The sequence below is a fragment of the Pan troglodytes genome, chromosome 12, assembly GCF_028858775.2.
Source record: "Pan troglodytes isolate AG18354 chromosome 12, NHGRI_mPanTro3-v2.0_pri, whole genome shotgun sequence".
NCBI classification, from domain to species: Eukaryota; Metazoa; Chordata; class Mammalia; order Primates; family Hominidae; genus Pan; species Pan troglodytes.
Window position 1 is genome coordinate 44933120 of NC_072410.2, and position 14163 is coordinate 44947282.

Consider the following 14163-nt stretch of genomic DNA (forward strand, 5'->3'; position numbering starts at 1 on the left):
ACCAGAAAATATTTAAATTTACCTATAGTCTGGAACCTCCCTCCTCACTTTCTCCCTCACTACCCCCCGCCAGTTTCAAATTGTCTTGCCTTTCTGGACCAAACTAATGTGTTTCTTAAATGTATTTGATTAATGTCTCCTGCCATCCTAAAATGTATGAAACCCAGCTGTACCCCGACCACCTTGGGCACATGCTCTCAGGAACGAACTCCTGAGGGCTGTGTCACAGGCCATGGTCACTCATATTTGGCTCAGATAACATCTCTTCAAATATTTTACAGAGTTTGACTCTTTTCATCAAGATAACCATCAAATAAAATAAACGATTTTATTTGATAACCATCAAATAAAATAAACGATTTTATTTGATAACCATCAAATAAAATAAACGATTTTATTTGATAACCATCAAATAAAATAAACGATTTTATTTGATAACCATCAAATAAAATAAACATTTATGAATGTATATGAATACAAATAAATAGAGAAGGATTCTATCTTCTTTTTAAATGTAAAATGCAAGAGGGAAATAGAAAAATCACCATTTAGAAAGTACCACTTTAATAAGTAATGAAGACAGCATTCACTGGCCAACATTAAAATTAGTCAGTAAAATTTTAAGGAGAAATAGAATTTCAGACTCACAAAGCATGTACCCAATATATTCATTAATTACAAAGAGAATGATACTAACTTTAGAGTGGTGAAACCTGGAGAAACTACGTTGCACAAGTGATCCAAGACAACATCACCAGTAATAAGATATATCAATATCATGATCTCTGGAATGCAAATGCACTGAGAAAACACTGCCATTTCTATGGTACTCTTGCCAAGAAAACACAATTCAGTCCATTCACGAGGAAACAGCAAACTCAAACTAAGAAACAATTGAAAAACGCAACTGATCAATGCTCTTCAAAAGTGTCAAGATCATAAAACACAAAGAATAAAAGAGGAAAATGTTATAGACTGTAGGAGACTGAAGAAAATAAAAAAGTATATGCAATGTGGGATCCTAAGTGGGATTCTGGAATGGAAATGAAATAATCGTAGTTAAAAAAAAACAGGTGAAATTTGAATAAGTTCTTTAGTTTAGTTAATACTATTATACTGGTTTTAATTTTCTGGTCTTGATCATTACACAGTGGTTATACAAGATGTTAACATTTGGTGAAAATATGCAAGAGATATATGGAAACTGTCTTTACTATTTCTGCAATTTTCTGTAAGTCTAAAATTAGAACCTTCCCACAAAAGGCTTAACATCAAAATAGAAGGTAGTCTTACTCTAACAGACAGAAAATAGATGACTTACTGCTACACTGTATTACTCTTGTTTGGATGAACCTCTGAAATGCAGTATTATCTGGAGGTGGAAAATACACAGGCCAAAATCATACCCTACCCTGGAAAAAAATACAGGAAAAAAAGACAAAAATAATTAGTTCTCCACCCTTGTCTAGCTATGCCCAATAGTTATGCCTCTCTCAAAAGCTTTCCTTTTGTCCTTTTAAAAATTTTTGCTCAACTGAAATTTTAGTCATGTGTAGAAAATAAATAATTTAAGAATGTGGTTTCAATAGCCCTTTAATTAAAAATTTCAGAAACTGTTTTTCTTTATTGTGTTATTCTAGGTTCTTATGGGTTAACATAAATATTCTCTTTGATTTTTTTCTTTTTTGAATTTTGGTAAATGGCACAGCCAGGATGGATAAAAACAAGGTTGGACATTTTAAATAAATATATTAAAACCATCCCTGCACTGTAGAAGTACAAGTGTACTTATTTAACCTAGGAGTTTCTGAAAGTCATGTGTCCCTATAAGCAGGTAAAAACTGTATAAAAAAATACCAACTTATTGCCAAAATTTGTTTAAATTAATCCTCCAGAAAGGAGAACTAAAAACAATGCCTGAATATTACCAGGAGGTAGATGAAAAGAAAAGTTATGAAATGTAAATCACTTTTACAACTGTGCATGAAGAAATGCATTATAAACATTTAGGGTTAATTTAGGAAAAACTAAATCATTCAAAGACACTGGGTGACAAATTCTTATAAAAATTTGTCATGTATGAACAATAAAATGATGAAATCCAAGACTAATTGGTATAATAAAAAGAAACATTCAAATTAGTCAAAGTTTTTCTACATTTTATTTGAATTCTATTCAAACGTATTTGATAACACTAACTTAATTGTATTGTTATTGCTGTGCTTATTCTTTTTCTGAACTTAATTCTAGCTTAGCATTATCAGTTGTTAACTTAGCATGATGCCCAGCACAAAGCAGACACTCTATGTATACTTAAAGCAATAAATAGGTCTGGCTCAGTGGCTCATGCCTGTAATCCCAGCACTTTGGGAGGCTGAGGCGGGCAATCACGAGGTCAGGAGATCAAGACCGTCCTGGCTAACACAGTGAAACCCCATCTCTACTAAAAATACAAAAAATTAGCCAGGCGTAGTGGTAGGCACTTGTAGTCCCAGCTACTCAGGAGGCTGAGGCAGGAGAATGGCGTGAACCCGGGAGGCAGAGCTTGCAGCGAGCTGAGATGGCACCACTGCCCTCCAGCCTGGGTGACAGAGTGAGACTCTGTCTCAAAACAAACAAACAAAAAAAAAAAGGAGTAAATAAAAATAATATATTAGTCATTTCGGATATTTCACAATACAGTTCCTACTTCTTAAATCTATTATTTTCCAAAACTACTGCTATTTTCTTAATAAAAATTATGTATATTCTCTGGGATAATTTGGAAAACTGAAAAAGCAGACTCAACAACCACCTTAGACATAGCTACTACCAATGTTTGGAAAATATGCTTTTAGTATTTACCACTTTTTCTCTCTATATATATCAGGTACATTAAATTTGCTTTTGCATTTACATGGCATATTGGGTATATTTTTCTTGTCATTTAAGATTTTTCTGTGATTTTACCTGTAATTATTCCACAACACTCCATTATAAAGAGGTACCATATTCAAGCACGTTTTTGATTACTTACATCACTATAAATATTAGGACATAATATATAACTGGGCAATAAATGTTCTTGAGGCTAAAATTGAGAACAATTACAATTGTGTATTTTGAATTCATCCCACATAGAAGAATTCCTCAGTTCGATGCTGCGCACACGATAAGATTTTACTATTTATTGTCAAATTGTTCTCCAGGAGTGCTGTGCATTTCCACCAGCATGGATAGGAGTTTCTGCCTCTCAATAAAATGCATGCTTTAATGTTATTTGTAATAGATTATTTCAATCTAACTAATATAAGCTTATTTTAAATGATATTATAGAGGAAAGCTACATAATAATATGAACCATTCAAATAATTAAGAACGTATATTAAAATATAGAAAGAGAGAATATATCTGATCCATAAAGCTCACTTATATAAGCCATTATTTTAACAGTCACTTTCATATTCTATGTAAAAGAAGTAGGAACAGTACTTAACTACTCTCCTTGTGGTAAAAAACAATAGTTGAATACATATCTACACAACTGCCACACAGTTTTTAAAAAAGCCTTTAAAACTCTAAAAACAACAGCAGAAAAGGAAGTGGACACTTCAAGGAAATTTATTAATATTCCCTCCACGTTATTCAGTAACTATAATATATATATATAGTAACTATGATATATATATACAGTAATATATATACAGTGACTCTAAAATATATATAGAATGGTTTCTATTATTTCATAGCTTTCCTCTATAATATCATTTAAAATAAGCTTATATTAGTGAGATCGAAATAATCTATTACAAATAATATTAAATATATTATTTATATATTTAAATATAATATAATATATATAATATATATAATATATATAATATAATATATATAATATATATAAAATATATATAATATTATATATAATATATATAAAATATATATAATATTATATATAATATATATAAAATATATATAATATATTAAATATTAAATATATACACACACATATATATGGGTGAATGAAGAAAATGCAGAATATAATTGGAATAGAACAAAATGAAATATTATTTATCCATAAAAAGAAAGAAAGCTTGTCACTTGCAACAACAAGGATGAATCTGGAGGATGTTATGCTAAATTGAATAAACCAGACACAAAAAGGCAATTACTGTGTAATCTCACATATGGAATCTACTAAAAACATCTGTGGATTTTAAATAGATTACTTTCTTACAGGGATATTTGCTAGTGTTGTCATATGTATTACATCTGTGCACATTATCAATCCCATAGTACAATATTATGCTACTCTTTTTTTTCTAAAAGTTTTATAGCTTAATGTTTTACTTGCAAGTCCATGATGAATTATGAGTTAGTTTTGGTATAAAGTATGACGTTTAAGTCTACATTCATTCTTTTGGCCTATGGACATCCAAATACCCCGGAATGATTTGTGAAAAAGGATATCCTTCCTGCATTGAATATTTTTGTGTGTATGTGTCTTTGTCAAAATTTAGTTGGGCAAATTTGAGTCTACTTCTGAGTTCTCTATTCTGTTTTATTGACTTATGTGTTTATATCATTGCCAATATTGCCCCGTCTTGATTAATATAGCTATGTAATAAACATTAATATAGAGTGGAAGGATTTCTTCTGTTATTGTTCTTTGTCCAGATTGTTTTAGGTATATTTCATAATATACCTAAGATCTGTATATTTTATAATGGTTAGAAAAAGCTTTTGTATATGCACAAAAACCTGGCTGGAATTTTGATAAAAATTTCATTAAAACTGTAGATTAATTTGTAGAGCTTTGACATCTTTACTGTGAATCTTTGAGTCTTCCTGTCTATGAACATAGTATGTCTTTTCATTTACTTAGGTCTTCTTTCAGTTCTTGAGCATTTTATAATTTTGAGTATATATGTATATCTTGTACATGTTTATTAGGTCTATTTCTATGTATTTCATTTCTCTGAAGCAACTGTAAGTGGTACTATACATTTAATTTTGGTTTCTACATGTTCTGTTTTAGTAGATAGAAATGCAGTTTATTTTTATGAGTTGATATTTTGCTACAGCCTTATTGAACTCTGTTATTAGTTTTGGGAGTTTGTTCTTTTGTATATTCCCATGTCTTCTGCAAAACAAAACAACACAAAACAAAAAAACAAAAAACAAAAAAAAAAAGTTGTATTTTTTCCTTTCAAATATAAATGTGGGTTTTTAATTTTTTTGTTTGTTTTACCTTATTGCAGTGGGTAAGACTTTCAGTACTATGTTGAAAAAGTATAGTGAGACTGTATATCCTTGACTGGTTCTCAATCTTAGAGGTAAATAATTTAATATTTCACATTAAAGATAATGTGGTTACAGGGATTTTGTAGATGTTCTTTATCAAGTCAAAGTAGTTTTCATTCATGCCTAACTTACTGTTTTTATCATTAAAATATATTGACTTTTGTCAAATGCTTTTTCTAAACTGAATAATATAATTTTTATTCTGAAGACTGTTGACATGGAAGGTAACATTGATTGATTTCAAGTGTTAAACCAACTTTACCTACCTGAAGAAGATCCCAGTTAATCATGCCGTGCAATTCTTTTTGTATATTGTTAGATTCAATTTTCTAAGTTTTGTTGAGTATTAGGATATCTAACTTCCTGAGATAACTTTATCTATATTTTTCTTTTTATATTATCTTCGTTTGGATTGAATATCAGGATAATATTTGCTTCATAAAATGTTCCCTAATCTTCTATTTTCTGAAAGAGATTGTGTAAAATTAGTATTAATTATTCCTTAAATGTTTGACAGATTCTTCAGTTAAACCACTTAGAATCTGGAGATTTCTTTTATTGAGAAGATTTTGAAAGAAAAATTCCAGTTTTTGGGTTATAGCTTCATTCATATTATCTATTTCATCTTTGATGAGTTTTTGCAGTTTTTGGATTTAAGGAATTGGTCCATTTTGTTTCTAAGTTGTCAAATTTATGAATGTAATTTAAAAAATTATTGCTTTATGTTCCTTAAAATGGTTGCAGGATCTGTAGTGATAACTCCTTTTATTCTTAATACTGGTGACTTGTTTATTCTCTATTTTTGTCAATATTACTAAATAGAGTTTAATCAATTTTATTGAATCTTTCAAAGAACCGGCATGTAGTTTCATTGATTTTCTCTATTGAGTCTCTTTCAGTCATTCTATTGATTTTTGGGTCTCATCTATATTATTTCCTTTCATTTTTTTCCCTTTGGGCTAAAATAACCAATAAAATAGATCTTCCCTTTCTAGTCACTCAATGTCATATCTTATGTCAGTGGGACATTAGATGATTGATTTGACACCTTTTCTTTTTCCTAACATAAGTATTATTACTATAAATTTTTCTCTCAGCGTGGTTTTAACTGCATCCTACATGTTTTAGTATGTTGTATTTTCATTCTCAATTACGTATTTTAAAATTTCTGAGACTATTTTAGGCATGTGTTATTGATTTTGTTTGTTTTTATTTCTAAGTATCTCAAGATTTTCGTGTTATCTTATGTTTTCAATTTGTAGTTTGATTCCATTAGGCCAGAGTATAATTTCAATCTTTAGCATTTGTTGAGGTTTATTTTAAGCTCCAGGATATTGTCTTTCTTGGTGAATTATCCATGAAATTTCTTTTTTTAAAGATGCATCCTCATGTTATTCGAGTTTTTTATAATATTAACCAGAACTGTAGTTACCTTATAATTTAAAAAATATATCTAAGAAGTTACGTGAAGTGTGAATGTCTAATCATGGCTTAATGTGTTATGCGTCTAAAGAGTTCAGCTTACTTCTAGAATCACAGTGCAGTGTCAGGAAGAAAAAAGTCCCTAGACTGAGAAAAAAGGATTTGGGATGCTGTCTTTGAACTTGAGCTCTGCCTTTTGTTACCTCTTTGATTTGGGGCAATTCATTTAAACACTTTGAAGTTTGGTTTCCTTCCCTGTAAAATAATAGCTATATAGGGCTTGATGTAGAAATATTCCCTAAAAATATTGAAATATTCCTTAATACCTCTCTAAAGATAAAATGAAACTTCATGTGATAAACTAGTAAACTCTACAAACTATATACTATTCCATTGTAAAATTTATTATTTCAGTGGGAAATGTATTTTGATGACATAAATGCAGAATTTTGAGGGGACAGGTAGAAATTGGGAGAAAGGTAGTGATTTTTTTACCTCATTGACTTGTTTATCAAATTGTATCCTTATAGTCAAAAGTAACGTATTGAATTTGAACCCTTTATCAAATAATGGTCTGAGATTCAGAGGAAAACTAGGCACAATTCCTGCTGAAAGAGGCTCACATGGTGGGGGAGATGAAAACAGAAATAAACAAGAAACTGGCTTAATATGGTCATAGAGATATGAAAAGCAGAAGGTGGTTGCAAACTAGGCAGCTAGAAGAGTAGTAACATAATTAGCCTTAATATGGGATTTCATTGAAAACTCAGAGGGAGCTCAAATCTGCCCAGGGTTGAGTCATTATTCTCATGCTGAGCACTCAGCCCCTGAAAGGGACATTACAACGAAGCACAACTTAATCCCCATATTCCAACTTTGAAACTTGAGAGTGTTAGTTCCAGAGTTTGTCCAGTTCTAGTATTTCCTCTAATTTTTGTATAATTCCTTGCTTTTTTTGTTACTTTCACTAAATTATGCTTATTAGTAGAGACAAAAGGATGTGTGCATTTATTACAGAAAAGGCTACAACACATACTTTTCACATATGAGTTGTTTGGTAGATTTTAAATTTAATATATAAATAAACTATATAAAGAAAGTTCCTTTTTTTCAAGTCAAAATTTCATCAATAAACTGATATGATAGCACATATAAAGCACCTCTATTTAAAATGTTTGCTAACTTAATCTTTTTGTTCTTTTATTGTACTTGCTGATTTAGTAAACAATGAATTAGAAGGGAAACCAGTAGCTTGGGATCCTCAATCAACTCACTATGTGGCATGGGGCACAGCAAGTCTACTATTCTTTATCTAATCTCTCTACTTATGAAGCATGTTTTGTTGCTGGTGGTAGTAATAACTGTCAGGAAGATCCAGCTAAAATAACCTGCCATCTGTAAACAAATCTATAGGTATGATAAAATAAAAACTATTCCCCTCTACTTTACTAACTCCGTATCTCCATCCAGTGGTGCCAAACAGTAACTTCAAGCAATAAAAGCTGCAAGAAAAACAAGTTTTGCTTCAAAGTTCATCATTCTTGTATTCATGAATGTGTTATGGCAAATACTTATTATCTATTGCTCATAAAAGAGCATAAGTAAATAGTGTTTATTTTCTAAATTACAATATATGATACTACACTAAGTAACATGTTGATAGAAATTTGGAGAGGGTTGAGAGAAAAATAATTCTTTACTTTTTAGATGGAATTTTTGACTTAATTTAGTTTTGATTCATTTTTTTAAATAAAAAAAGGTCAGAAAATTAGATATTTATATCATATTCCCTAACTAAATATGTAAATATTTATTCTTCATTTTATTGTTGTTCACTTAGTACAAGAAGAAATTATGACTGCAAAAAATATATATTATTTAAAACGAAGTTACTAAAGAAAAATTATGTTGAGTTTTGGCAATAACTTATAGTTTTAATAAGTTATCTGTGTAAGTTATTAAAGGAACCACCCAGTACTTTTTTTCTCTCTCAATTCTTGTCAATTTTTGTAAAATACCACTTTTTGTTGCTTAAATGTTCCTTTGCTCCTTAAAAAATACCCAACAGAAGTCAAAAATTTCTACCTTTGACAATCAATATAGTTGCTATGGAAATAATTATGACTTTTGGTGTAAAAAGGACACAAAAGCTAGAGAATTTGAAATGTTAAGAAATAAATACCCTATTATCATGCAAAACTGCTTGGTAAAAAGAGACGTTTAAAAAGTATATACTGAATTAATCAGAATTGTTTCTGAATAGATTTCCAAAATCCTTTTCTTGTTTTTTTGGAAAAGTTTTGCCAGCTTCAAAACTTTTAACAAAGTGCAGTAAGCAAATGGAAGCTTTGTGTATGACCACTCCACACTGACTCATGAATTACGTGTAAAGCAAAGAGGTTTTAAAAATTGAATTTTGTATAAGGTGTAAGGAAGGGATTCAGTTCCAGCTTTCTACATATGGCTAGCCAGTTTTCCCAGCACCATTTATTAAATAGGGAATCCTTTCCCCATTGCTTGTTTTTCTCAGGTTTGTCAAAGATCAGATAGTTGTAGATATGCGGCGTTATTTCTGAGGGCTCTGTTCTATTCCATTGATCTATATCTCTGTCTTGGTACCAGTACCATGCTGTTTTGGTTACTGTAGCCTTGTAGTATAGTTTGAAGTCAGGTAGTGTGATGCCTCTGGCTTTGTTCTTTTGGCTTAGGATTGACTTGGCGATGCAGGCTCTTTTTTGGTTCCATATGAACTTTGAAGTAGTTTTTTCCAATTCTGTGAAGAAAGGCATTGGTAGCTTGATGGGGATGGCATTGAATCTGTAAATTACCTTGGGCAGTATGGCCATTTTCATGATATTGATTCTTCCTACCCTTGAGCATGGAATGTTCTTCCGTTTGTTTGTATCCTCTTTTATTTCCTTGAGCAGTGGTTTGTAGTTCTCCTTGAAGAGGTCCTTCACATCCCTTGTAAGTTGGATTCCTAGGTATTTTATTCTCTTTGAAGCAATTGTGAATGGGAGTTCACTCATGATTTAGCTCTCTGTTTGTCTGTTGTTGGTGTATAAGAATGCTTGTGATTTTTGTACATTAATTTTGTATTCTGAGACTTTGCTGAAGTTGCTTATCAGCTTAAGGAGATTTTGGGCTGAGACAATGGGGTTTTCAAGATGGATTAAAGACTTAAACGTTAGACCTAAAACCATAAAAACCCTAGAAGAAAACCTAGGCATTACCATTCAGGACATAGGCATGGGCAATGACTTCATGTCTAAAACACCAAAAGCAATGGCAACAAGAGACAAAATTGACAAATGGGATCTGATTAAACTAAAGAGCTTCTGCACAGCAAAAGAAACTACCATCAGAGTGAACAGGCAACCTACAGAATGGGAGAAAATTTTCACAACCTACTCATCTGACAAAGTGCTAATATCCAGAATCTACAATGAACTCAAACAAATTTACAAGAAAAAAACAAACAACCCCATCAAAAAGTGGGCGAAGGACATGAACAGACACTTCTCAAAAGAAGACATTTATGCAGCCAAAAAACACATGAAAAAATGCTCATCATCACTGGCCATCAGAGAAATGCAAATCAAAACCACAATGAGATACCATCTCACACCAGTTAGAATGGCAATCATTCAAAAGTCAGGAAACAACAGGTGCTGGAGAGGATGTGGAGAAATAGGAACACTTTTACACTGTTGGTGGGACTGTAAACTAGTTCAACCATTGTGGAAGTCAGTGTGGCGATTCCTCAGGGATCTAGAACTGGAAATACCATTTGACCCAGCCATCCCATTAACTGGGTATATACCCAAAGGAGTATAAATCATGCTGCTATAAAGACACATGCACACGTATGTTTATTGTGGCATTATTCACAATAGCAAAGACTTGGAACCAACCCAAATGTCCAACAATGATAGACTGGATTAAGAAAATGTGGCACATATACACCATGGAATACTATGCAGCCATAAAAAATGATGAGTTCATGTCCTTTGTAGGGACATGGATGAAATTGGAAATCATCATTCTCAGTAAACTATTGCAAGAACAAAAAACCAAACACCACATGTTCTCACTCATAGGTGGGAATTGAACAATGAGAACACACGGACACAGGAAGGGGAACATCACACTCTGGGGACTGTTGTGGGGTGGGGGGAGGCGGGAGGGATAGCATTGGGAGATATACCTAATGCTAGATGACAAATTAGTGGGTGCAGCGCACCGACATGGCACATGTATACATATGTAACTAACCTGCACAATGTGCACATGTACCCTAAAACTTAAAGTATAATAATAAAAAATAATAATAAAAAAATAAAAAAAAGAAATTTTCAGGGGGAGAAATTATTTTAAAAAATTATAAAAAAATAAAAATAAATAAAAATAAATAAAAATTGAATTTTTTTTCCTAATAAAAAGCTGAATACTGAGATTACTTGGCATGGGTAATACACAGTTTAAAAATAATTATTATTTTCTACTGTAGGTAATGATTTTACTTTTCCCCTTTATGTTGTCATATTTTCTCCTTCCTATCTCAGTTAAATACATGATTAGGAAATAATGTTAATATAGTAGCTTCTTTTTAATTATTTGTGCTCAATTATAAACTGAAAAAGTAAATAGAGTCCCTTTTTATACTATTCCGAGAGGCACTATCTACTAAATATATTTTTGAGAATTGAAAGAATATTCATGTGTGAATGCATACACATTATTATAAGCCTTTTTATTTTACGTTTTCATTTTTTTCTTAACTATGCGTCATGCGTCTCTCCATGTTAGTATATAAGGATTTACCACACTGTTTCAAATCATTGTAAAGTATTAAAACTACAGATACTTTGTAGTTACTTAATCCATACATGATTAAAATACACTGAGAATTTCAAAATGTAAATAGTATGCGTATGTAAACTAAACATATTACATAAGTAGATGCACATGCATATGGAAAACCAAAAGGAATTTTTTTTTTTTTTTTTAAGGATTTTTAGTATTTTAATACAGCTCCAATCAGTGTGTCTGGTTCATTTTAGTTCCTTCACTGCCAAACCAGGGGGCAGGGACTACAGTTTATCTGCCTTCTCTTTGTCAGTGATGACCAGGGTGTAAAGGTATTTGCTGTGTCGAACTTTAAACTTCACATTGTCCTTATTTTTCTTGATCTTGACGGATTTGGCATCCTTTCATCGGACTGTGAGCAGAAAATCCTTGATTTCCTCAATTTTCCGAGGCATGGCGACGAGGCGAACTGGGAGCTGGCGCGGACCGGGACAGCGAGCAGCAACCGGGAAAAAAAAAAAAAGGAATTTTTACAATCATTTTGTGAAGTCTCTGTTTATGCACATACTTTTTGAATCCATGGAAGTTATTTTAATTGGATAAGTTTCTAAATATTAAATCACTTAAGGAAAATAAATATATTTTTAGAATTTTAATTAAATTTGCAAAATTGACCTGCACAAAGACTGAAACAGTTCATGTCATTTACTGTCAGTAGTGAGAAATTTTAATATTTTGGTAAGTGTGAGGCATTTTGTTGAATGTCAGACATGAATTTGTTAATAAAACAGACGTAGGCTGGGCGCAGTGGCTCATGTCTGTAATCTCAGCACATTAGGAGGCTGAGGTAGGAGGATGGATCATTTAAGCCCAGGAGGTAGAGACTGCATTAAGTTATGATCATGCCCCTGCATTCCAGCCTGGATGACAGAGCAAGGCCCTGTCTCAAAAAACAAAACAAAACAAAACAAAACAAAACAACACAAAACAACAACTAAAAAAAATAAAATAAAATAGGCACATAATGTATACTTAAGGGAAAGGCAGCTTCATAAAAATGTCAAAAATGTTGATACAGTTACAATGGAAAAATATAAGTTGTTGTTGAAATGTGTAAGAGTTCTGAAAAAAAAGATTCTGCGATGGATCTTAGGGAATCCAATTTAAGTCTTCCATTAATGTACTATGCTTTTGTTATTATTTTTTCCTTTATGTCCTGTGAAGTTTCCCTTAGAGTCATGCTCAGTTTGCTGGAATACCCTGAGAATGTGGGAAAATTATAAAATTTCTAAAACTTTGTAATTTCAGACCCACAAACATGAGTAGTGATGACCTTCAATAAATCAGTGAAATAGCATAGTAAAGTCAAAGATTAAGTAAACTGAGCTTAACTCCTGCCACAGTTAGAGAAGTAAACATTATTTCTTTTGGTTATGTTTTTCTTCACATGGCAATATCATTTGCAATTGCTCTTCCCATAACCATGAAAATATATCCCAATGATAGGTTAATGAACACAATCAGGGGCAACGCAACTTGTGCCTCAGTGCAGAGGTGCCCACACTCAGTGATCTCATATGAACAATCATTAAAATCAGTTGGCATAATTGAGGAATGGATGTCCCTTAATCAGCAGTTTCGGATGAGAAACCATTGATAACAGTAATGTGCTTGTCAGAAATGTGATAAGCACAAACTTATGAAAGATGTTATTTCTGAAAGATCAGTCACTATTTTAATCATTCTTTCACAGGATAAAAATAAGCAAATTTTATATTAACAAACAAATAAATGCTAAAATTTAAAATGGTAGCCCTTAGCAAGACCTACTGATTCAAATCTCAAGCATCTGTTTTTCAGTAATTATTTTAATTTCTGTATTTTACCAATATATTTTGTCCAGTTAACATTTAAAATTACTTTTGGGTCAGGAAGCTTTCAAAATCTTGGTCATGATGCAATGGCTAAAGTTTCTGGTGAACTTCTCAATATCAGTAACTATGTTGTATAGCCCCAATTTAGACGTTTTGACAACGATGAATAATTCCAATTTTTTCCAAGACAACCCTAGTCATACAAAAGGACAAATAAATGGGATTGCAGAATGTCATAGTTCGATGATGATAATAACATTAGCAAATATAATAATAACCAAATACAGTAACAACTGATATTTATTTATGATTGAAAAGGTCCAGAGTTTATGTGAAATATTGTTTTAATCAGGATAAAATAGGTTTATGTTACATTTGGATTACACACACACATGTGCACACAAGCATATACACACAGAAACAAGTTCATTTCTAGCTTACATGAAATCCTTTATAGGTATCATGAATGTAGAAAGCAGCTGACCTTCATGGAGCTGTTCAGTGGTCTGAGCTGCTGCAGTTTTGTCCTGCTAACAATGGCCACTCATGCCTCTGAAGGTGAAGAAACAGAGAATGGTGCATTAATGCCTACTGCTGTATACTTTTGTCTTGGAGAAGGCACTCTGAACTTCTGTTCTCAGCTCATTGGCTCTGCCATGTATATATGAGGAATGAAGGGAAGCAGGCACTATCTGAGGAGCGGCCATAAGCACTTTGTGTGAATTTAACGTACGTAACAACCCTGCATAAGAAAGAAAGAAAGCTACCTCAACGA

The 14163-nt window shown here is 31.9% G+C and overlaps 1 pseudogene; it reads right to left on the reverse strand.

Moving 5' to 3' along the window:
* Positions 1–11697: 11697 nt before the first annotated feature.
* Positions 11698–11975, reverse strand: LOC100615510 (large ribosomal subunit protein eL38-like; annotated as a pseudogene).
* Between the last annotated feature and the right edge of the window lie 2188 nt (positions 11976–14163).